Genomic DNA, 25,320 nt, shown 5'->3' with positions numbered 1-25,320 from the left:
TAGGAACCAAAGCCACCGTGCTGCCACCCCCACTTCCCCCAAGAAAAGGGACACCCCGAAGTCAAGTGTCAGGGAGGGAAGGGGGAAAGATGAAGCAGGAGCCCGGCCCGAGTGGCTGGCGAGAGACGCAGGAGAGACGTGCTCGGGCACAGCTGCGAAAGGCCCGACCTTACTGGAGGAAAGATGGCCGGAGACATCACAGACGTGGTCGTTCGCTCAGGCAGCTGCCCCGGAAGTAGCCACGCCCCTAGATAGAGCAGTTAGGGAAGGGAATCACGGGGAACTCAGGTGGGTGGGACCAAGGGAGAGAAAGCAGACAAGATGAGTGGCGGGTCACGGGAGCAATAGAATCACTAATGAGAGAAAGAGGAAGGATAACAGAGAGTAAGGAGGGGATAAAAGGAGAGAAGCCGAAGAAGGTCGGGGAGGATGTCAGTGGCAACTGGCTGGGAGATAGCAGAGAGACAACATAAAGCAACTGTTGACCCGAGGAAGAGGGCTCTGGCAGTGGTGAAACTCCAGACCTATTCCATATCTGAGCTTCTCTCCTAAATCCTTTGCCAGTACGGCCAGCAGTCCTCTAGTGCCTGGGGCTCCACCAGGGCACGACAGTGACCATTTGAATACAATATTTGGTGGAATGCTTCCTTGCTATGGAAACTCAAAATGCTGAATGGTTGGTCATTCATTTTGGACATACTTTTCATAACACATACTCTAGTATATTGTATTGTATTTGCTCTTACCTGGGAGTCTTTTCATTAAATTATACCCGTCAAAGTCACCAATACATGTTGTCCTTTTAAAACCGGTGGTCAATGAGGAACCATCACAGTGTCATAGGTGTAACATGATGTTCTGATGCAGAAAAGAAAAGTTCAAATGTTTACACAGGCATGAAGCTATTTGGGTGGTCTTAGAAAAGTCTCTACCATGAATCCCACTAGTTTGACTTTAGGCCAGTCACTTTCTCTCATCCAGAGTCATCATAAGGATGAAATGTAAGAACCACGTAGGCTGTTCTGAGCTTCTTGGGGAAAGGGAAGAATAAAATGTGTGTGAGTGACAGAAGCACTATAGTATTTTAGTATCTTGATGGGAATTTGATCCTACAGTCAAAACTTCCTTAGAATCCACTGGTATAGGACATCACCACATTATCAGCCCCATTCGCAATATTTTCTTCAAATGCTATCAGGAGGCAGCTGGTAATAGGAAAAAATTGGGCCTCTGTTGCATGCTAAAAATACACATGGGAACCCACTACTCTGCATAGATCCACTAACTTGTATGCAGAACTTTCTCTTCTTTCTTTCTTCTCTCTCTGTCACCTCAAACCTCCATCGCCCCATCCATATAAAGATTCAGAAAATGCATGGCAGAAAGAGAGTTGGTCTCCTCCTCACCACTATATAAGGACAAAATGCAATGATGCATCCACACAGCAACTGCAATTAATGTTCTATGTGAAGAATTACTGGCACCTTATCATGTCAGAAGTACTATAGTTTGAATGCTGTGCCACAACAGATGCGTAAACTTGAGAGTAGCTGAATGTACGGACTAGGACACACGAAAAACAAATCAGCAGTGCCTTGCACAGCAAACTGTATGGAAAAGGTCCCTTCCAAAGTATGTTGTGAGAGTCGATACCACTGACCAGCCCTCTAGTCTAGAATCATAGAATTGGAAGGGATCTCCAGGGTCATCTAGTCCACCCCCCTGCACAATGCAGGAAATTCACAAATACCTCCCCTCCACACCCCCAGTGACCACTGCTCCATGCCCAGAAGATGACAAAAAACCTCCAGGATCCCGGGGGGAAAATTGCTTCCTGACTCCAAAGTAGTGATCAACTTTCCCCTAGCTTTCCCTTATCTCTGACTTCCCCTTATCCAAGAACACTTGCCTCTCAGTCAGGTACAGCCATTAACCTTGGTGATCAAATCACAGGCTAAGATCTCAGCTAGGTTCAAACCCCAGCCACGAAGCTCCCCTTGGGCCAGGCACTCTTGCTCATCAGAACGTACTTCACAGGGTTATTGTGAGGGCAACACAACAGCAGGAAGGACCACCTGAGTCGCCCGGAGCTCCTCACAGGAAGGGTGGAATAACAGATGATATTGATGAATGTGATAGATAATAGTTACATGTTCATACACACACACGCGCATTTCGGTCGGTAGAAAGATCTTTCACACAGATAGAGGCCGAGTTTATCTCTCCTGCCCCAGTAACAACCAGTGTTCCCTCTAAGCTGAGTTAGTGTGAGCTAGCTCACAGTTTTTTAGCCTTTGGCTCACACGTTTTTGTCTTAGCTCAGGAAGGAGGGCTCCGGAGCAAACTAATTTAGGCAGCAGCCAAATCGCCCGCTCACAACTTTAATGCCGGTAGCTCACAAAGTGGAATTTTCGCTCACAGGACTCCACAGCTTAGAGGGAACATTGGTAACAACTGATCCGGGGCTCTCGCTCCTCACGCTCAACAGTCCACCTCTCTCTTTCGCGCCCACACGTTAGCTCCTGTTCACCCGGCAGCCAACTTCCCTCACCCGCGCTAGATGTCTCCGGAGCGAATATATCTGCCCACACACCCACCCACTGAGTCCACCTCTCCAGCTCTGTATTTGTGTCACGCACCCACAGACACCCAAACTCTTAAGAGAACTAGACGAGCCGTTCTCCTGAGTCCCCCCCCCCCCGGCAGGTGCTGACATGCTTCTTTACACACACACACACCCCTACACCTGCCTGCCTCCTGCGGCCGGGGGGGGCTGCGAGCAGAGCGAAAAGGCCTGGCCCGCCGATTCGGCTCCGCCTGCAACTTTCTGGCTGCCTGCTCCTCGCAGGCGTGCTCCTTCTTCCTTGAACTTTTTGTGAGTGAAGCCGCCTCGCTCGGGCAGAAGCGGCGGTAGAAGCGGCGGCAGCCATGCATCCCCGCCAGCCGGGCCGGCGCTGGGCACTGGCAGAGGGGCAAGCGGCCGGACAAAGAGAACGGCGATAAAAGGCCAGGCGAGAGCCCTCTCGCAGCACCAGGTAAAGCGGCTTGGGTTTTGCACGGAGGGGTCGTGAGAGGCAGGCAGGGAGGAGATGTGGGGAGGAACTTGTAGAAGGACGCCTGGACTCCTCTTGGTTTGAGAAGCCGATGAGCTAAACCCAAATTCAAGATTGGGGAAGGGGGTCATTATTGCTACCAAACTTTTTAATTTACTTTTTGTTTTTTAATGCTGGCACACGAGTCAGTTCTCCTCTTCAAACTTTGGGGAGTCTCCAGTCTTGCCTCCTCCTGTCTCTCTGCACATGCATCATCTGGATTTGAACCAATATGTGCAACAAGTGGGGTGTTGGTTTTTTTTATGTATTGTAGGTCACACTTTCAAAAGTATCTGCACGATGCCTTTGAATCCTGCCCCCCTGCTTTTGAAAATTGGATTCAGGGCTTGTTGGTAAAGGTAAATGTCTAGCCTTGAGCAGGGTGTGTGTGTGTAAATTTTCTATTAGGAAAGGAGAAAATACCAACAAAATAGTGGCATTTATGTTCCTAATTTTCTGTGGTTTGCCTGAATCAAACTGGGTTGAAGTCCCAAAGCCAGTCTTGGTGGCTTTGTGTCATGTAAAGTCTTCTTTATTTGCAGTAAATCAGGTGGTTGATTTTCTATTTAGTCATTGAACGAGAAGCAGGCAGAGAGGGAGTAAAGAACATGGGGAAAGGAGGGGGGATAACAGTAGTGCAGCATTGTGGCTAAGGCTGCAATCTGATGCATGTTTATTTGGGAGTAAATACCTTCAACTTCAAGGTGCTTACGTTCTGAATAAACATACTTTGGATCAGATTGCAAGACTGTGAACTGTAAAATCCTGTGAGAACAGGCAACTTCACTTTTCTGTCAGTATCAGCCTCTTGTCTACAATATGGAAATAACAAAACTGGCCTACCTTACAGGGCCGTTATTAGGATTCTGCAAGATATCTATGTAGCACTTTAAACTACCTCGAAGGTGTAAGTGCTAAGTATTATCATCAGCATTTACTCTTCAGAATGCTATTCTGTCTTGTCATTCTTCAGGTTTCCCCTGCCTGAACATTTCAGAAAATTTATCATATGGTCACAGGACTAAAAGCCTAGCCACAGTGTACATAGGGCTATAGACTGTAGCCCACACAAATGACATCACTTGGATTTGAACCGGTGGCCTGTATCCTCCCATTCCACTTAAGTCTCAAGCCTTCGTCCTGCCTGAGGAGACTTTCATTAACTTAAGTGGTTGTTCCTCCAACGGAAGAGCAATGGAGGTTGGAGGCAAACTCCTTATATTGGAGGAACTTCTTCCAGCCTTAGGATACCGCCCACTGGTTTTGACACTGTAAAATCTGCTTAATTCAGCTGCTGACTGGAGGAAATAGCAAAGGTGTACCTGCCTAAATACATATTCTTCTGAGAGGGACAAGTTCAAGACAAGCAACAAAAGTCTATTCGTGATGAGGAACACAGTTTTACACAGTGGTACGTGGAACTGGAGTGGAGGAGAATAGTTCAAAGTGGTAATTAAATCTTTCATAAAGCATGTAAAACAGTTTGTGTATATTTGTCTTTTACTAAACAGTCACTGGTAATATTCCCTGATACAAAAATGGGGGAACAGGAGAATTCGCATTTTCCTGCATTCTCACCATTGCTGTTATTGACAAGCGTATAATGTGGCAGCATGAAATGTTGACCAAATGTCTCAAGGGAGGCAAGACCTTACAGACTGCTCTTTTTTCACATACAGGTGTCTTTGTTGACAAAGAGTATGCATGTGTGTCAATATATACATTTATACACCTTTGTGTGCCTTCAGCTGCAACATAGATCTTAGTCTCTAAGTAAACTGGCCCATTGTGGTTTAGATGCTGTTTGTCTTTGCACCCATAAGAAAGAGGGGGGAGACATGGAGGGTGAGGTGGGGTGGCCAGCCATTTTACTGCACAAAGGTAATATACCTGAGACCAGAGCAGCAGGAGTTATCAGATAATTAACCTCCTCAGGGAATGTAAAGTGGACTAGCTGAAATGCAAGAGCCCATAAGGACAAAGATCAATTGCTCAATAGCATCTGTTGCCTTTTGGACAATGGCTGTTTCAGAAGGGAGCACTGGTGTATGCTGGACTTTATTTTGGTAGATGGCAAACATGTTTAAACCCAGGTATTCTGGCTTGATCGGTATGGTGATGATAATAAAGTTTAGAGACATCAATTTTTAAGTACATCTGGTCATTCTGAAACACGTGAGAATGCGGTACTATAAATGTATCAAGTGCTGCTTTCATTTTAAGCTGATGAGAGAGACATTCAATTTGGGGTGATTAGTGCTTACTTGCCAGGCATGCTCCCCCCCCCTTCAAGACACACTCATTGGTATGGTTGTGTAATTAGAGCCTGTTCATTCTCCTATATTAGCTATATATCCTATATGGCAGCCGACAGGACCTAGGAAATACATCCCATAAAAATCCTTGTGTAACAGTAAACGAGAAAACCTGGAAAGTGTGCACTCAGTGTGAGAAAGCAAGAAATATATCTCACTAGAACTTTCTATAGAGTAAGAAGCCCTCCCCCATCTATATATCTAATTCTCAACAGCCCTCTATGTACGGATATCTAAATCCGCAGATAGGAAGTATACTTACCCCAAACAAGTTTTTCTGCAAACTTGGGTGACCCCCTAGGCTTGCAGAAAAATCTGAAAACTTGTTGGGGGGTTTAAATCCCCCCCAAAATAAAGAGTGTTATCCGTGCATGTGCCATTGAGGGCCTGGCTGCTGCTGCTGCTCCTGTGGAACCAATCACGGCCAGCTGCGGGGGCAGGGAACACCAGGATCTACTCTGGGCCCAGCTGCGGCAGTGCAGAACACCAGTGGAGACTCCGAGTGGAGCCGCAACAGCAGGGGACCCTGGGAGAGACCCTGGGCCTGGCAGACACCAGGAGCTGCTCTGGACCTGGCCACCACTGGGAGCTGCTCCAGGCTTGGTGCAGCTCCCAGGCACTGCCACCACTGCCTGGCTCAAAGGTAGGGAAAAAGAGGGAGGGAGAAAGAAGGGGGTATTGGCTTGGGGGGGGAGGAGAAAGGAATAGATGGGGGGATTGGCTTGGGGGGAGAGGAAGAAGGGGGATTGGCTTGGGGGGGAGATAAAGACAAAGAAGGAGGGATTGGCTTGGTGGAGGGCTGGAAAGAAAAAGAAGGGGAGATTGGCTTGGGAAGAGAAAGAAAGCCAAAGATGGGGGGGAGAGGTAAGGTGGAGGAATGCCCCCTCCCTGCATGTTTCTTGTGGGTCCCCATTTGTTATGCTCTAAATGTGAAGAAATAATTGATAATATGATGAACTGCAGGTGTGTTAAATGAAACAAGGATTCTGAATGACAACAGTTGGTTATGGTCAAGGGTTGCTTGTTTATAAGGGCTGTCCCTTGTTTTGAAAGATTATCTCCTGCTTTTGAATATTACAATCCCATAGAGCATAATGGATATCTTTACACCACTGCTTGTGATAGTTTATCATCCACCCTTCCTCTAGGAGCTTAGAGTGCAGTTTATTTAGCTTCACCGTATCAGTGTGATGATTTGGGCTGAGAGAGAAAGAATGCCCGTGATGACTTCCAAGTGAGGTTCATAGCTGAGAAGGCTTTGAACGGGGTTTCCTACTTCTAAATTCTCTAGTTTCTTTAACTACTGTACCATATGGGCTCACACTTGTCGCAATTTGCTAGTAAAACTTGGATCAAGCTCTTTTTGCTCTTCCAGCTTTTCATTGCTTCCAGCAAGCATTTAAGGCATACTTTACACATGATGGTTTTTAAATCATGTATGCATGTACAAATATAGGCCATTATCCATTGCACCACACCTAAGCACACTGATTTTCTTGGGTTTAAGTACATTTAACTCTCTCAGGATGCCTAAGACATATTTCTGTACAGTAGAATGTGCAAAGGAACTGGGATTGGCTTGTAGCTTCCCACTGTATGTACATACAGTCACAAGTGCATTGCTGTCATGGGGAGTGGGAAGCTAGAGAGAGAGACAGACAGAGAACGATATAGATGATTAAAATACTCATGGAGAATTTATGTGCCATGCTGACTTTTTACCTTGCTAAAACCACTATCAATTTAATCATGTTGAAATCATTTGGCTTGCTTTTGCTGATTTGCCAACTCTTAACAGACAGCACCATCAGTCTCACTTTATTTCAAGGGCACTAGATAAACGTATTGGAATTAGGAGTTGTTTGCACACATTCCTCAGGTTTGTGCAAAAAAAACAACAAAAATAGGCTGATCCAAAGAGCACCTTAGCCATGTACAGTGAGATTTCTGTTTATGTTTTTTCCCCCTTTGAAATCATTCCATGTTACAAACTGCTTTGGGTTTGCCATTTGACATATGGGAGGAGGGCTTCTGTTTTGAAAAGACATATTTTGTGGCCCGTTGGGCAGGCAAAACTAGTTTCATGATTCTTTGAATTCTTCTTAAAACTAAAATTTGAGTCCAGTGGAACCTTTAAGACCAACAAAGTTTTATTCTGGGTATAAGGTTTCATGTGCACATGTATCTGAAAAAGTGTGCATGCACACAAAAGCTTATCCCCAGAATAAAACTTTTTGGTCTTAAAGATGCTACTGGACTCAAACTTTGTTCTGTTGCTTCAGACCAACACAGCTACTCACATGAATCTATCTTCTTAAGATTGCTTGTTAAGAACTAGAACAAAAAAGATTAGGGGAATCTCTGATCTTAAAGCCTCTCTTCTAAAGCCATGTTCACAAATTACACTGAACAAACATGTGGCCTGTGTACAGTGTACACTTGATTTTAAAAAACGAGTGGCTTAAGTAATTTTCATGTTATACTCAATACAAGTACTGCTGAACATGTGATACAAGCCCCCATATTTATCTGGGTACTGGTGGGTGGTTTTAATTGCAAAGTGAATTTGTAAGGAAGAGTGCTGTCTCTTTCTTACAAACAGATGTACATACATGAATGTAGGATGTACCTACATTCACCCTAACATGTGAACAGGGTTTAAGAATATTCTCTTCCCCAGGTAGGCTTTATGCATCTGACAAAGTAGGTCTCTTAGTGTACAAAAGTTCATGCAATAATAAAATTGTTAGTAATCAAGATGCCAAAGGACATTTTTGTTGTTGATGCAATAGTATGTTTGGATACTGCACACACAAAATGGCCGATGTGTATAGTATCTGGGAGTTTTCCATGTAACTGGTTATGCTTACCTTACTCCAAAACTTTTCCTACAAACTGATACTTTTGTTCTGATAAGAGATTTATGCAGAAGCTGATTGGATGCATCAGTCAAGTAAATAAACAAACATTGCCCTTATAAGGGGTAATAAGGAATAATTAAGACACACCTGGAATTTAACATCTGCTGCAGGCAACACATGCATTTTACATTACGCGCTATTGCCAACAGCTGTTGGCTGTAATGCAAACAATACAGGACCATTCATGCCAGACCTTGGCTATAGACATGGCAATTGTTTTTTGCTTACTTGTATCTCTTTATGTGCATATATTGTATGTGTGTATGTGCACAAATGATACATGCATGTATGCATAGCAGCAGGCACACTTTAGCCTTCACTGAAGCATGAACACAAGAAGATTATAAAGTAACCAACTTTTCTTGAAAAGCTGGTGCTGTCGTGTTATTAGAAATAAACCTGATTTTGCTAAATAGGCAGTCTTTGATTTGGTTTTACTTCCCCCCCCCCTTCATTCTCTTGTGGTTTTTCATAAGAGTAGGTGGATAAGCTATATGCAACAAAGAACCTTCCCTATCTTGGTTATGACAAGCTGTATGAATATAGGAATGATACTTTAAAGCACAAGAAATACTGTTAATAGAAATATGATAATGTTATAGACAGAAGATAGGTACATCAGAGGTTGGACTTCATCCTGGGAGAGACCCTGGTTCAGACCTCACCTTTGGCAGGGAAAGAGAGCCACTTTGGTGTTATGGTTAGACTAGGTCAAGGGAGACTCAGGCTGACTGGGTGACCTTGGGCTAGTCACTCTTTTGGCTGAACCTCCTCATAGAGTTATTGTGATGATAAAAAGTGGGGGAGGGCACCCTGTATTCTTTGGAGGAAGGATGGGGTACCAAATAAATAAATAGGTGGCCTCAGGCAAGCCACTGGTCTTTTGGGCTCAGTCCCACAATCTGCAATATGTGGATTATAGCACTGATCTACCATAGTTGAGAGAGAAGCTAAAAGGTAGAGCAGCACAGCAATCTGTAATCTGCCTTGACTCTCAGTGATAAAGGTGGGTTATAAATAGGGTTCTAAATCCAAGGAGTGCCTGGAGATCTCCCAGAATTACCAGTGATCTCAAGGCTACAGAGGTCAGTTCTCCTGGAGAATATGGCTGCTTCGGAGTGTGGACTCTCTGGCATTATACCCTGCTGAGGAAAAAGAGGTTGTTGGACTAAGCTACAGAGACCTGTAAATCCCTCCTCAGCATGTACACCCTGAGTGCTTTGGAGAAAAGTGGGATAAAAATATAATGAATAAATACATTTACCAAGGGACAAAAATAATAACTGTGATTAGGTTGATGGGCCACAGGTTATGCAAGTATATATACCAGTGAAGAACTGTGATGTCTGTTTAGAATGTTTAGATGATACTGCGGTAGATTGTTATATCTAATTCTGAACTGGGCAATAGTGTGGGTTGAAAAATCCAGAAATGGGGCTTGGAAAGATGGGGGAGTTTCTGTATGCATGGGGGATGTCCCAGGTTCAGAAAAATGTGAAATATTTTTAAAATACACTGGGAGTAGAATCAGTGCCTGCTTCTTGAAGAACAGTGTGCCAGTGAGATTTTCCAACATTATATTGCAAGATCTCACTGGCCAACACTGCTGAGAAGTCCAGGCCTCATTGGGTGTCAGTGTGAGGAAAAGAGTCTAAAAATGTAAAAGACAAGAGAAAGGAGAGGCAAAACTGGAGGAGAAAGCAGCAGAAATGTACAAAGAGATAGGTGAAAACGGAGAAAGGGAACAGAAGAAGGCGAGGGAGGGAGGGGGCAGAGGCTACCAGGGAGAGAAACGAAAAAGGGTAGGGGGAAAGCAGAGAAGATAGGCTGCAGGAACTGCTGAGGAAAGGCAGAGAAAAATAAAGGAGACGGGGAATGGGGGAAAGAGATTCCCTCAAGGAGTGCACACAGGTGTGCCACTTGTAACATACTGATATCATGAAATTCTAGGTAAAACTCATACACCAAAGGGTCCATTTTGTAGTTCATATCGGTTCTATCAAATTAAATGCTGTCAGCTGTGTTTAATAGATTTCTTTTGTGGCATTCAGAAAATGTGTACTGTGCCTTTCATAACTGTGTAAAAGAAGGGTTTCCGGTTTGTTGTGCAAGAATGAGAAAAAGAACACCTTCCTTTTCTTTAAAACTATTAAACATACAGGAACTCCATCCTATGTCCTATCTAGGTATACATCTCTCTTTCGTATTTCCCTGCCCTTGTAAGTCATAAGTCACTCTCAGTCTGGGGCAAGGGATGCTCTGTATTCTTAGTGCTTGTGGGGGAGCAACAGTGGGAGGGCTTCTAGTGTCCTGGCCCCACTACTGGACCTCTTGATGGCACCTGGTATTTTTGGCCACTGTGTGACAGAGTGTTGGACTAGATGGGCCATTGGCCTGATCCAACCTTGGCTTCTCTTATGTTCTTAATAACTGAGTTCGACTCATGTCTTTATGCTGCCTTACTCTTAACACTAGTAAGACTCAGAAAGACATAGGTCAGTTTCAAAGGTGACTACAAGCAAAGGGGAGAAGCAGGTGTATTTGAATCCTGAAACTGAAACAATTCACACAAATTACAGTGATTCAAATGCTTTCCTTCAAAGTGGGCATGAAGTGCCTGGAGAGAATTTCTGCAAGGACAGCAAAATAACGGAGAATATTTACATTATAAATCTTGCTTGTAGTTATGTGTGAAGAATGTATTTAGGACCAGATCACCAGATAAACTCAGATCAAGATTAGAGGTTATTGGCCTATTTTTAAGATACAGTCCCATAAACACTTGAGACTCAAAAGGCATACCCTCTTCCTTGCATTCTGTCCCTTTATCATTCCTGAAGTGTGATCTTCGAACAACTTCACTGGTGTTCAAGGCTGTACCACACTATATCTTTTGGAGATTCCATCCATGCCATCATTTAGATAACTCACCACAGTTTTGTTAGTGGCGCTAAGATCCTTCACAACACTCCCTCCCTTTCCCCTTCCCTAATAAATCTTCTTCATCAAAAATTCCATGCCTTTCCTACATTTTTTTTTTTGGGTGAATTTAAAGTTGAAGTCTTTTCCAAGAGAACTCCCAAATTTTTATGTCCTTCAGCCTGGGATAAAAGTAATAAAAGCTAGTGGAGGGAACTCATTAATTAAAGGCCAGTGTGAGAGAAGACTGATTGAACTTCAGTGTTTTCTCAGTGGTATAGAATTGGCTAAGGGCAGGACAACCTCTTTAAGTAATAGACAGCATTCAGTTTCTAAAGAGTACATGTTGTATATCCTGTGGGTCCTAATAAAGGTATTATAATTATTTCTTGCTATGTTTTCACATTTGTGCCTAAGATTTTCAATTTTTACATGTAAAAATAAGATATGAATATGACCAACATATGTCTGTAAACATACGTTTCACAAGTGGGGACCCACAAGAAACTTGTGGGAGCAGCTATCCCATTCCCCCACCTCTGCTTCTTCCCCTCTCCCCTACTTCTCTCACACTCTCACACTTCTTTTCTCTCTCCCCCCCCACTCCATGCCTGTCACTTCCTTTCTGTCCCCACCCTATCACTCTTTCTGCCCCTGTCACTCTCCTGGCCTCCCAACTACTTCCTCCCCCCAACAGCAGCGATGGCAGCAGTGGTTCTCCAGGAATCACACTGGATTGCCCTAATACAGAGATCAGTTCCTCTTAGGGTTCCCAGCTCCACGTTGGGAAGTTCCTGGAGAATTGGGGGTGCAACCTTGGGAGGATGGGGTTTGAGCTTGGAAGTGACCTCAGCAGGGGATAATACCATAAACTCCACCCTTCAATGCAGCCATTTTCTCTGGTGGAACTGATTTCTGTCATCTGAAGATCAGTTGTAATTCCAGGAAATCTCCAGACCTCACCTGGAGGTTTCCTATATCGGGGGGGGGGATCCTGTAATTTTTAAGGAATATACACAAAATTCTATTTGAAATTACAAAAAAAACCCTCTTAAGTGTTCTTTAAAGATGCAGTACAAGTACAAATTGAATGTAAACATATGAAGGTAAACCATAATATATGAGGCTTTTGACTTTGTGGAGCCAGTTAGAACATTGAATAGGCCTTTGTGTCAAGGGAAGTAGTAGAGCTCCTTAGCTTCGTATAACACTTGAGTGGTGGAGTGCAACTGGGAACAGAGAATAAGCTCCTGTGCATGTCCTGCACTAGTCCCCTCAACTCCTCCCTGGTTTTACCATATGATTATGGCCTGATGAAGTGTCAAAACGGAGATTTACCTGGGACATCTGTTGCCATGGTTAATACTATGTAGTTAACCTCATCTAACGTCATGTAATTTCAAATAGAATGTTGTGTCTATTCCTTAAAAATTACAGTGTTTTTCAGATATAGGATATCACACCCCACTGTATAGCCATTTTTTTGTTACACTGACTTGAAGATTGACAATGAGGAATTTCAGACAGACGATATAATCCAGAAGAGGAGCGGTTCCCAAACGGTTTCTGGTCTGTCATTTCAGACAGAACCGGTTTAGAACCGGTTCCCTACTGGAATATATTTGTAATTTCACACACAAACGCTTCTGTCCCGTTTAGGAAATAGGGCTGAAGCATTTTACCTGTCAACCGCTTCCAAGTAGTCTTCAGTTTCCTCTCCTGGTTCCGATGCGCTATTTCCCGCCGTTTTTCGCCTGCACGGGCAATCTCCGGGGTTGTTGTTTTTTTGGAACGTTCACTTTATAGCGCTATAATGGTATAACGCTCTAACGCAACAGCGTTATATCAATGCCTGGACGCCTGGAGTGTTGTGTTATAGCACTATAGTGCTCTAAAGCGGACGTTAAAAAAAAAAGCTGGAGATCGCCTGCGCGGGCGAAAAACGGTGGGGTAAAAGCGGTGCAGTCTGAAATGGCAAACCAGATCCAGCCCTTTACTTGAAGGGGAAAGCCATGTGTGAAATGGCAGCCCTATACTGGTTTACTCCACGACGGATCAAAAACGGCTTCAAAACGGGTTAAAAAGGATAGTGTGAAATTCCTCAACATTAATTCATCTGGAGGAAATGACTGCTTTGGAGGGTGGAGTCTGTGGCATTCTATCTGTCTGAAGTCCCTCCCTGCCTCAGCCCTCACCATCCCCAGGTTCTACGCCGCAAACATCCAGGAATTACCCAACCCAGAGTTGGTATCCCTGTCTCCTTCCCACCTAACAGCCAAGCTACCTTTATCTGCCCCTCTATCTTTAGCTTTCTATCTCCTTTCCCCCTGCAGCCTCTACTGAGGAAAACTATAGTCTTTCTCCACAGTGGGGACTAGAGCAGTTTACATTATTCTTGCCTGCTTTTTATCCACGCAACAACACCATGAGGTAGGTTAGGCTGAAAGTATGTGACTGGTCCAAAATCACCCAGTGAACTCCGACAGGAAGATGAAGATCTAAACCTGGGTCTCGCAAACCCTACTCTGGAGCTCTGACCACTATACTACACTGACTTTTATAGGGTGGCTGCTGTTGAACAGGAGCAAGCAGCCAGGCCTAGCTGAATCATGCAAGCCAGGTGGTCTCAAGTCACCCAGAGGGTGCTGCTAATAGGCTTGCCAAGTCCCCCCGGGGGGCGGGGAAACCCCCAACCCAGAGGCCCATTACCCGCTGCCGACGGATCGGGCCCCGGGGGGACCCCACCCCCAAAGCATATGATGTTTTTCCCTCGGATGACCGTGGCCCCGCCCCTGGCACGCCTGACGTGGCTGCGTCACTTCCGGGTGATGTGGTCACGGTGCGCGCGCTATACGCGCGCACACACACTCCCGGATCGCAGCTGGAGTCCCTTGCTGTGCATACAGCCAGGACTTGGCAACCCTAGCTGCTAAGCCTAGGCTTTCCAGGCTCCAGGTGGGACCTGGAGATCCCCCAGAATTACAACTGAACTCCAGACAACAGAGATCTGTCCCCCTGGAGAACATGGGTGGTCTCTGTGGCATTATATCCAGCTGAGACCTCTCCTCCCCTCCCCAAACTCTGCAGTCCTCAGACCACCTCACCACAGAATCTCCAGGAATTTCCCAACCTGAAGTGGGCAATCCTAGTCCCAGGCCTGGCTCCAAACCCCCTGCTATGTAACCATTCTCTCCAATCTGAGATCCAGTCCTGTTTTTGCTTCCTCCCCTCTCTGCATCTCTCTCTCTCTCTGTCTATCTTTCACTGTCAATGTGGTGGGGCCTGGAGTAGATCCCTGCTGCGGGTGTTTCAAAAGGTATGCGGGAGATTCAAACCTCCCTAGGTTGTTTTTTAAAAAATTATTATTATTTTTCTGTAGATCCACGGAGTTCCCTGAGTCGGTAAAAAAACTGCTGGGTGAGGGTATGCCCCCCATCTGCAGAAATAAGTATCTGCACACAGAGGGGATTGTTGAGAATTAGATATATAGATATAAACACATGTCCTTTTTAAACCATCAAGGTGCATTTACTGACAGTAAATGGGAGAAGTATCTCCCTTCACCAATGTGCACTCAACAGAAGATAGTAATCTACATGCATGCAGCTGTATCCACACAGGACTTCTTTCTCTGTAGCTGAGAACCCTGAAAAACTAGGATACCCAAGCCCCGCATGCATACAGCTGTATGTACATGGGCTGATCTTATCAACCATGAAATATGCACAGGCCAGAAATGGGGCCAGCAACTTCTGCCATAGGCCCCCTTCAAGGGCTATAATTGCCAGGGAAATAGGGCCCGTATTGAATATACTTGGTGGCAACCCTGGGCTATATAATGTGTGACACAGCCCTTTACCATAGCTGTGAGAAATGTAAGGTTAGTTTTCCTAGCAGTTGCTCTTCAACTATAAATTTCCATAATGAATTAGGAAACCAAGGGTGGATCAGAATGCTTAGTCAGGAAGTTGTTCTGGTTTTCATTCTATATCCCTGTGTTCATTTGCTTCTTATGTTAGTCAAATTGAGAAAAGATCATGTGGGGCACAAGTGAGAAACGAAATGTAAAATAGTCCAGTCTTCTCTAAGGATGTTCAGTGGAATTAGTGTTCCCTCTAAGCTGAGTTAGTATGAGCTAGCTCACAGTTTTTAGCCTTCAGCTCAAATATTTTTGTCTTAGCTCAGGAAGGATGGCTCCAGAGCAAACTAATTTATGCAGTAGCCAATCACAGCTCACAACTTTAATGCCAGTAGCTGACAATATAGATTTTTTGCTCACAAGACTCCAGCAGCTTAGAGGGAGCATGGAGTGGAATACAGAGTAAACAGTAGAAACAAAATTGAAATTAACATAGGTATCAACCCAGCCAAAGTTAAACACTTCTTGAGTACACAATGAAATTTGGGGGGGGGGGTTCCAATTTTTTTTAAACCCACACATTATTGTTGTAGAGAGGGGACCAATTTAGATTGGGGTCATGCCACTGAACAGGAAAGTTTTGAGGATGGGATTGACTCTGTCATTGAAATCAATGGGAATGTCAAAAGTGCTTAACTCTGGATCGTGCCCACAGTCATAGTTTTAAAGTCACCAAGTGCAATGGAAACCCTTTTGATAAATGTTCAGGAGGAGAACGCTGACAAAAATTGAATTAGATGTAACAGTGTGAAGGAACATGAATAATGAGAACAGTGTTGTTATTATCATGTCTTTGCATTTTTGCCTTTCCGTTTTGCAAAATTTATTATTTTATTTTGTTTACATTATTTAGAGTTAGGCTTTCTCACTGAGATGCAAGGTGTATTACTCAGCACAGATCAAAACAATAAGCAGCATGGGACATCTAATAAAACATGCAGTACGGTTTGCAGAAATCTGAAACAGAGCATGAACATTACCATGTACATGTCCAACTATGCAGAAGTGACAGAGTATGATCATGCATACAGCTACGGCTAGAACATAATATATAAGACGGGATAATCTACAGTCCCTGTTCCTTTACCAAAAGCATTCTTCTGAACTGTTTTGTTTCAGTACAGCTCTATTTATTTATTTGCCATCAAGTCACAGCTGACTTCTCTCCACCACCACCACCCCAGTTTTCAAGGCCAGACACGTTCAGAGGTGGATTTTTTTTAAAAAAAACTTTACATCTTTATTTAATACAAGCAAATACATATAACATCAGAATGATAGTTTAACTGGTACATGTGATAAAACTTACATAACCAAGCAATGTGAATGCGATTTTAACAAAAAAACAAAAAAAACCAGTTTGGTTTGCCATTGCCTGCCTCTGCACAGCAACCCTGGTATTCTTTGGTGGTTTCCTATCCAAAGACTGACCAGGGCTGACCTTGCTTAGCTTCTGCAATTTGATGAGATTGGGCTAGCCTGGGCTATCCAGGTCAGGGCAGCCCTATCCACCTGCATAAAAGTGTCTTCCTGAATGATTCAATTTTGCATAGTTCACAGCATGCCAGGAGAGCAGGAGCCTTCCCGACCCCGTCTGGCAGGCCATTCCAAAGGGGGCAATGGAAAACACTAGTTGACATGGATGATTCCAGATTAAAATAAGCCTACCTCATTTGTCTATATACTGTAAAAACATGTGTTGATCCAAATATCACTTAAGTCCGTGGGCATTTTGCCTGGTAGATTCTCTGGCATTTACTGAGTAGTTGGACTGAAAATCAAAGCAGACAGGAGGCTGGGAGTTCTGTATATGGAACTACAAAGCATTTTTCATTTTCAGTATCCGGTACACAGGACTCAAATTTTATGATTTTGAGGTATGGAGTGGGATTTCTAATTCTGTCCTCCAAAGAAAGCCATTCTGGTGATTGCCAGGACAGCTTAGCATATAAATTTACAACCAGTTAAAGTGGAAGGTACTCATGTTTCCAGAAAATGATTAATTTGAATTAGGAAAAAATAATTTTATTTATTCTTCAGCTTTCTGAATTTATACCCTACCTTTTCCCTCAATGGGGAACTAACTGACTTACCTCATTGTCCTCCATTTTATACTCACAACAGCCCTGTGAGATAAGTTAGGTTGAGAGTGTGTGACTTGCCTAAGGCGTTGCTCATCATCAGGAAGGATGCAAATGCTGTCAGAAATGTAGGTCACTTGTGCAATGTCATTGTGTGTGGTTTGATGTTGCTAGAAAAGTGTGACCCCACATACACACACACACAAAAAAAACCCCTCATGCATTAGCTAGAGGAAAGATATTTGAATCCACCAACAGTTTAGGGCTGTTTCAACTGGTCATAGGTGGAGAAAATGTCTGTGAGAAACAGGGCCTCCATTGGGATCTGTTCAGACAAAACTTAGAATTTACATGATTGCATCAGCTCAAAAAAAGGACCATCACAGTTGTGCAAATTGTAGTGACCATACACATATAAAACGTCCAACTGAGTGCCTCTTGGTCATGATCCCAGAGCACTCCTGAGATGCTAGTGCTATTGCTGTATCTGAACAGGCTTCAGTAACAGTTATGCATTCCCTGGGCAATACAATCCTAAGCAAAAACTTTCCTAAAATGCTAAAGCTTCTTCTGTTCCTTACATGCACAGTCAAGGCAGGTATGCACAAGCAGATCAGTGACATCACCTGTCATTTAATCTGCTAATTTAGCCATTTAGCCCTTTTCATTACCATGGGGCCAAGTTCTTCTGGTGGCGATGTGAATATCTGGATTTTTTGTTTACTTTCTGGGAAGTAGCTGCTGCTGCTGCTCCTCTTCTCTTACACTTCCCAACTAAAGACAATGGCATCAGAGCAGGGGCCCTTTGCAGTCTCATCAAGAGAAGCAGACAAAGAAGTCTGGAGGAGGTCTAATTAACCAAGATACTTCATGTAGCAAAGGCATTTTCTACAGTACACTGTTGTTTCCTGTGGTTAACTTCTAAAGTATGGATAACACATCTTTAAATATAAGTGTATTCTCTTCTGACAGCATAGTTGAACATTAAAAAGCCCTCATGTCCCTTTAGCATTGACAATTGACATCTGTGAACTCGGACAGGTCATGAGAGGGAGGGTAGGGAGGGTTGCCTCAATGCTTAGTTCTCGTGGCCCTTTCTTCTTTCTTTCTTTTTTTAAAGTTTATTTTCATTTTTATAATATGGCCCTTTCTTATATGCCCAGGGAAATGCAGATCGCCACTTTGGAGTCAGGAAGCAGTTTTTCTTCAGGCCAGTTTGGCTGGAGATCCTGGAGGTTTTTTGTCATCTTCTGGGCATGCAACAGGAGTCACTGAGGGTGTGTGGGGGGGAGGTATTTGTGAATTTCCTGCATTGTTCAGGGGGTTGGACTAGATGACCCTTCCAACTCAATATTCTATTATTCTAACTCGAGGATGGGAAATTCCTGGATATTTGGGGATGAAGCCTGGGGAGGGCAGGGTTTGGAGAAGGAAGAGAACTCAGCAGGGCATAGTGCCATAGAATTCACCCTCCAAAGCAGCCATTTTATCCAGAGGAACTGATCTCTGTCACCTGGAGATCAGTGGTAATTCCAGATCTCCAGGCTCAACCTGGAGGTTGGCAATACTATATTATATGTGTATCCTGCATAGGTTCTGTATATTGGACTTCCTCTGAAAGATCTATATTTAAGAATTAGTCCCCAGGCACATGAAAGAGCAATTCAGATTGGTACTGTGGTACACAATGAAAAGGGTCTTAAGCCTTCCCCTCTGCACTGCCTTCCTGATCTGAAACAGCCCAGAGGAATCACTATTTCCCTGCACTGTTGGGCTACAGGTATACGTATAAGGGTACAAATGGGATCTCCCAGGTGCCATTTCTGGTCAGGAAAACAGCACACCAATAGAGTACAGTTTGTCAGTCACCATGAAGGACAGGAGAGCATGTGAAGAAGATGACCCCTCTGGCCCGAAGTACTTTTTGGCTTATGGAAAGATATTTGTTTGGTTGAACAGACGCTCCTAGCACCAGAGGAATCCATTCCGCCACAGAAGTTCGCCTCTGCAACACACACAAACAGAAGCAAGGCTTAAGATCCAAGTCGACATGTCCTAGGAAGAAAAAGTTAAGAGTCAGGCATCAGAGAAGGACAGGGATCAATGTAATCTGGGTTAGAATAATTTTGTAATCAGGAACAAATATCTTATATATTACCGTTTAAGATTTGTCCTGGAAAAATGTTGGAAAATGATCTGCGGGAGCTTCCATGTTGGGGTTTTTCTGTAACCTGCCCCACTGATACAAGAATTGCCCCAAAGACTTCTCCCAAACTAAATTAGTGGGTTTACTTTATAGAAAAATATTTTAGATAATTTCTTTCCCACATCTCTTGTCAAAAGCAGATCCATCAATGCAAGGTGTTTTCTTTGCTTGCACTCAGCCCATTTGCACCACCCCAGATCTGACAGACAAAACATGTAAGGACACCTCCTCATATTAAACATCCTGTACATTGCTAGGAAGATTAACCAGAGGGGAACTGATACCCAAGATGAGACTGGTTCTGATAAACATTATCAGTATCAACCAGATCTGACTTTTGTGAGCTCAGTAGAATTAATCACTTTTATGAAGGCCAATCAGGCTCTAGAACACTATACTTTGATAGTGTCGAACATTTCTATTTATTTCCTCTGTCCCTGCTTCCTTCTCCCCTTTGCACCCACCAGCCAACCTATCTTTATCTGCCCCCCATCTTTGCCTTTTCCTTCCCCCCCACAGCCTCTCCCTTGGAAGACTGTGGCTGAGTTGCGTAGTGCCAATTAAGCTAGACTGAGTTACACGGTGAGGAACCTGCAAGGACTTGTGGGGTGAATGTTGTTTTCCTCCCCACTATTTCCTTTCTTTCCTTTTGGCAGCCCACATATCTTCACATTTCCCTGCTTCCTTCTCTCCTTTCCATCCACCAACCTACCTACCTACCATTTATGTGCCACCCATCCTCAGCTATTTTTATTATTTATTACCTTCACTTATATCCCACTTTTCTCATCAGTGAAGACCCAAATCAGCTTACTTCATTTTCCTGGCCTCCAGTTTATTCTCATAACAACCCTGTGAGATAGGTTAGGCTGAGTGTGTATGACAGGCCCACATCATCCATTGGGCTTACACAGCACAGGGAGGATTCAAATTTGGGCCTCCCAGATCCTAGTTTGAAGCTCTAATCACTACACTGGGTTTTGTGGGGTGGCTACTGTAAAACATAGAAGCATCTGGGTTGCATGGTAGCAGATCGTTCAGTGGCTGCTGTCAGGCCTGGCCCCATGAGTCCTCCTTCAAAGTCCAAAACAGACCTGTAAAGGGCCCTCCCTCCCTTTTCCTCACAGAAAGCAAGGCTTCCTCATTAACAATTCTATTGTGTTTGCCTAACAACAGCCACTGAGAGTGTCTGTTTCTAAAAACTACAAGTGCTCCTGTAACTTTATTTTGGTGTTATTTTTTTTAAAAAAACACATTTTAAAAAAGATTTCAGATTTTTCTGCAAACCTGGGACTTTTCTCAGGTTGGTAGAAAGGTCTGTCTTGTCTGTCCATGGCACCCGTCTTCACATTTAAGTATCCACGGATGGGGCCATGTTGCAAGTTAGATATATTGATTTACTTTCATATCTGACTACGAATAAGACCCATTGTGGAAATAAATACAACGAGGTCTAGAAAGAGGCTCTGGAAGAGTGCCCCGGCTTTGGGCACTCAGTGACAATTTGCTGTGGTGACCTCAGCAGGGTATAATGAAACAGAGTCCACCATTTTCTCCAGAGGAACTGATCTCTGCTACCTGAAAAGCAGTTGTAATTTTGAGTGATCTCCAGCCCTCACCTGGAGTTTGGCAACAGTGGTTCCCTGGGAGGGAATGGCTGGTTTGGAGGGTGGATATGGCATTGTACCCATCTGAGGTCCCACCCCTCCTTAAGCGTCACCCTCTCCAGGCTCCATCCCTCAAATCTCCAGGAATTTCCCACCTGGAGTTGGGCTGGCCCCAATGAGTTTTCTCCCAAAGGCCAACATAGGTGTAGAAAGGGCCATTTATTCACAGAACCAAGCTTGGTTGCCTAGCAACATACACTGAGGAGAAAGTACAGTTGTCCGCTCTGATAAGGGAAATACCTGGAGATTTGGGGGGTGGATCCTGTGGAGGGCAGCATTTGGAGGGGATGGAAGGACTCAGCAGGGTATAATGCCATAGGGTCTACCCTCCAAAGTAGCCATTTTCTCCAGGGGAACTGATCTCTGTCATCTGGAGATCAATTGTAACAGCGGGAGATCTCCAGGTGGGACCTGGAAATTGGCAACCATAGGGGAAAATCAGCCAAAAAAGCAGGGGGTTGAAGGGAATGGTGTGATGGTCGCTGTGATGGTCATTAGCCAGCCAGCCATGGTGGAGCCAAAAAAGAAGAGAGCCATTTTCAATTTATTCTGACAGGAAAGTGGCCAAGCTGGCAGTGGGCGGGGGAGGGGTTATGCTGAAAGTCCTTTGTCTTTTTACTGACAGAAGCAAGCTTGGTTGCCTACCAACAGCCACTGAGGGGAGAGTTAGTCCCACACAGGAGCCAAGAGAAGTGTCTTCGTCAAGTGAGAAAGAGCTCTCTGCCAGTAAATCTGACAGGGAACAGGGGCTGAAGTGAAAATGGGAGGGGAAGAGGAGCAGACCCAGAACCTGGCCAATGGCACATGAGTACCCTTGAGTGGCGGCTGAAAGCGCAGAGGAGAAAAGGGAATCCCCATCACTCATAATCAGTGGGGAGCTTTCCTGTATCACAGCGGGCTGCCTCCTAAGCCTCCGCCCGGCAGAGCGTCCATCCATTTCACCGGCTCCCTCCAGACTGAGGCCGAGACACTGGGCGCTGGCTCTATGGGCGGGACTGAGGCAATGCAGCGGGGCAATGCAGCCAGGTGATTGGCAGACCTTCTGAGTGGCAGCTGAGCGAGCCAAATGCTGTGGGAGCATGTGGAACGTTCACACCAAAAGAGAATTATATATAAGGCGACAAGCATTTTATGAGAGGCTAGACTTACTCTACACCAAAAGAATCAAGTGTCTTCATCATAGTCTGCATTCCACATTGATTCCTTGACCATGGGCAGATCTATCCATTATATATTTTAGTTTCAGTGTCTTGGGCAGATACTTCTGTCATTTAAAAATGTTTCTCCATATCTGGAGAACTAGAAATTTGCTGAGATCCCACAAATTCTGGCTCTATGGAGTATAAACAGCCATGATGTGAAAATCTTTGAACCAAATAACCCCCCTGGTACTATTAGCCCCCTTCAAGTACATGTTTACCCATTCCTCCATGTAACTTTTACAATCACCATGGTAGGTAGGCAAGTCTAAGAGAGAATGACCAGCCTAGTCTCATCTATTGAGTTTCATGGTCAAGTGAACCTTGGTCAAGCCTTGGTCTCGCTAACCTTATGCATTACATCACTCAGGTTTCTCCTAGTAGATCTGTTTTTTCTAGAAAGGACAGTGTGGCAGCAATACTTCTTCAGTATTCATTTCAGAAGCTGGTTTTGTTTCTTCTTCAACTACTGTATATAATTATTCATTAACATGTGGTTGTCCTCGCTTATAAGGAAGGGTGTCTCTGTGTATAGTCCATATAATAAAATGCAGGAAGACCTTCTCATGCATTACATGGACACAACCAATCAGGTCTGCAACCAAATGTACACTTGATGGCTAACTACCTTTTCTGGAAAATGTATCTGTATACTACATGTGTTAATGCATGTTTGTCCCATTTGCACAGTACATTTTAGGTGTACTCTTCAAGCAGTTTAGGCAAAGGTTGAATTGGTCATGAGCATGTGTACATGCACTTTGGTCCACTGGAGAAATTCTTACTGTTTTCTCCTATATAGATGTTTAATTAACTTGCTGTTTCCAAAGTGAGCCATGTTTGATGTAATCCTATCTAGGAGCAGGTGGTGAGCTGGGTAGTACCCAAATTTCTGGGCAATAGAATTGCATTGGATTGCAGCTCCTTCTTTCCTTCCCTCACTTTCCCCCTCCCCCTGGACAAAGGCTTTTAAGTTGTCACAAAGACCTACATGCAGCTACATGCCTGCTTCCTTGCTATAGGTTGGAAAGAAGGAAGAAAATGATAGAGGAAAAACAGTTCTGACTCAAGAGAGGGTCAATTTTATTGGGGTTGTAAAGTGCAAAGAACAGTAAGGTAGATAAGACAGTGATTTGTTTAGCTAGTAAAGTCAGGAATATGGGTGAAGGAGACTGCAGAGAAGGCCAAGAGAATCTGTAATGTACTTTCTCTTTTCTGGATAGTCATCTCCCATATATTTTTCCTAAGCAAAGATACGTCTGTGAATATGATCCAACTCACCAAGTAGGAACTGTAGAAGTAATTTGGCTGTATAGTAAACTGGCAAAGACCGGTGGGAGAATCTGTGTGCAATCATGCTTAGGGTGGCTAGGGATAAAATTGCATTGCATGCGTATCTGTCCCCCTTTGAAACCATCATCTAACTAAACCAAATTGGAATAACCCCCTTTGACAAATAGAGCATCTGCCAGTACAGCTAACTTCACCCTAGCAATAAGAGTTCTCTTTCATAAAATATTATGCAGGTGGTCTGTTGAATACAATGCAACTCTTCTAATATATGGTCCCAAATAAATCACTATTTCACAGACTGTAGAAGCAGTAGCAACAAGTGATGGGAAGTAGATTATATTTTCTTCTTAGAAACACCCCTTCATACAAGCACAAGAATCTCATTGAGCAGCTTCTGTTCATTTCAGTGGAGCATGCAGAGAAGAACTTTCTGCTCAGTTCTGCCCCTGGGGCCAGATCTAGTAGTTACACTACAACTCTAAACACAACTTACTCAGAGTCCCATTGAATGAAATGGAGCATACTCCCAAGTGAATGTGGATAGGACTACAGCCTTAGATAAGATAGTCTGCATTGACCAATGTCAGCACAGTTTCTGCACCTACACTTTTGCAGCATATTTCTGTGTACTTTGTTGCTGATCTCTTAGAGAATCAAGACAAACATATTTTTTATGTAAGCATTAGAGAAAATGTTGTACTCCAAATGGGGTAATTAGCCCCTCAGGATAGCATATAATTACTGATAAACAGTAATATTTTTCATATTTCAAAGACATTTCCCTCCAGAACCTCACCCTTCTGCCAGTCTGTACATTTCAGGAGTCTCAAATGGGTATCTAATTTAGGTTCAACAAGATGGCTACTCAGTTAAAACACTGAACTAATTAAAAATGTGATGAGGTGCTTGTGAAGTCTCTCAGAGAAGATCATGAGAGAGGCCTGATTCATCAGGTAATGATCTTTTGGCATTTACCTAGCAGCACTTAATGCTGATCTGTCTAGCTAGTTTTTCTCACCACGTTTTACAAGAAGGGTTCTAAAACCACCAAAGCAAATGGAAAGAACAAAGTGGAGAGATTAGCAATGTCAGTGCTACTACAGTTACAAAGCAAAACCACACCTACTTCTCCATACACCCAGTCATAACAAGACACAGCAGGTGCACTTGCCCCAGGGTTCTGTGCCTTTCTCTAACCCTGCTGCTTTTCTCATTGGGTGCCCCATGCTGTCAAAAAGCAGCACCCAACATTGCCCCGGCTTCTGCGTGTGCCTAACAGCCCTTTTCAAGTTAATTGCTTCACTTCCACATAAGTCGTGCCTTCTACCTTCCGGACAGTTGATTGGTGCCAGGCTTCAGGCAACCGTTCCTAAATTTGCTGCAGAAACAGACAAAATACTGGCAGTCGGTTCACATATTAGGGTTTTGGCAATTCCAAAAGCTGCCCTGAAAATTCCGGAGGCCATTTCAAAATTCTTGAGGGCCAGCACTGTGTAGTGGTGAGAGCGTAGGATTAGGATCTGGGGGTCCTGCATTCATATTCATATTCCCACTGTGACATAAAGTTCAGTGGGGGACCTGGGGCCAGCCGCTCATCCTAACCCAGTGTCAGGGTAAAAGGGTGGAGGGGGGACTGATATATGTCATCCTGGGCTCCTTGGAGGAAGGGCAGGATACAATTGTACTAAACAAATACAATAAAGGCTAC

General features: G+C 44.0%; 1 protein-coding gene across 1 annotated transcript in view; it reads left to right on the top strand.

Moving 5' to 3' along the window:
• Positions 1–2,984: 2,984 nt before the first annotated feature.
• The window catches only part of FAT2 (FAT atypical cadherin 2), a 150,029-nt gene continuing 127,693 nt past the window's right edge, over positions 2,985–25,320 (top strand). Inside the window, exon 1 of the mRNA XM_015415291.1 lies at positions 2,985–3,035. The gene's annotated coding sequence lies outside the window, so the exon portion shown is untranslated. The remainder of the gene's footprint in view (positions 3,036–25,320) is intronic.

Source organism: Gekko japonicus, unplaced genomic scaffold, assembly GCF_001447785.1.
Source record: "Gekko japonicus isolate JY-2015 unplaced genomic scaffold, Gekko_japonicus_V1.1 scaffold509, whole genome shotgun sequence".
Taxonomy (NCBI): domain Eukaryota; kingdom Metazoa; phylum Chordata; class Lepidosauria; order Squamata; family Gekkonidae; genus Gekko; species Gekko japonicus.
The sequence above is the reverse complement of the archived record's forward strand: the minus strand, read 5'-3'. Positions and strand labels throughout refer to the sequence as shown.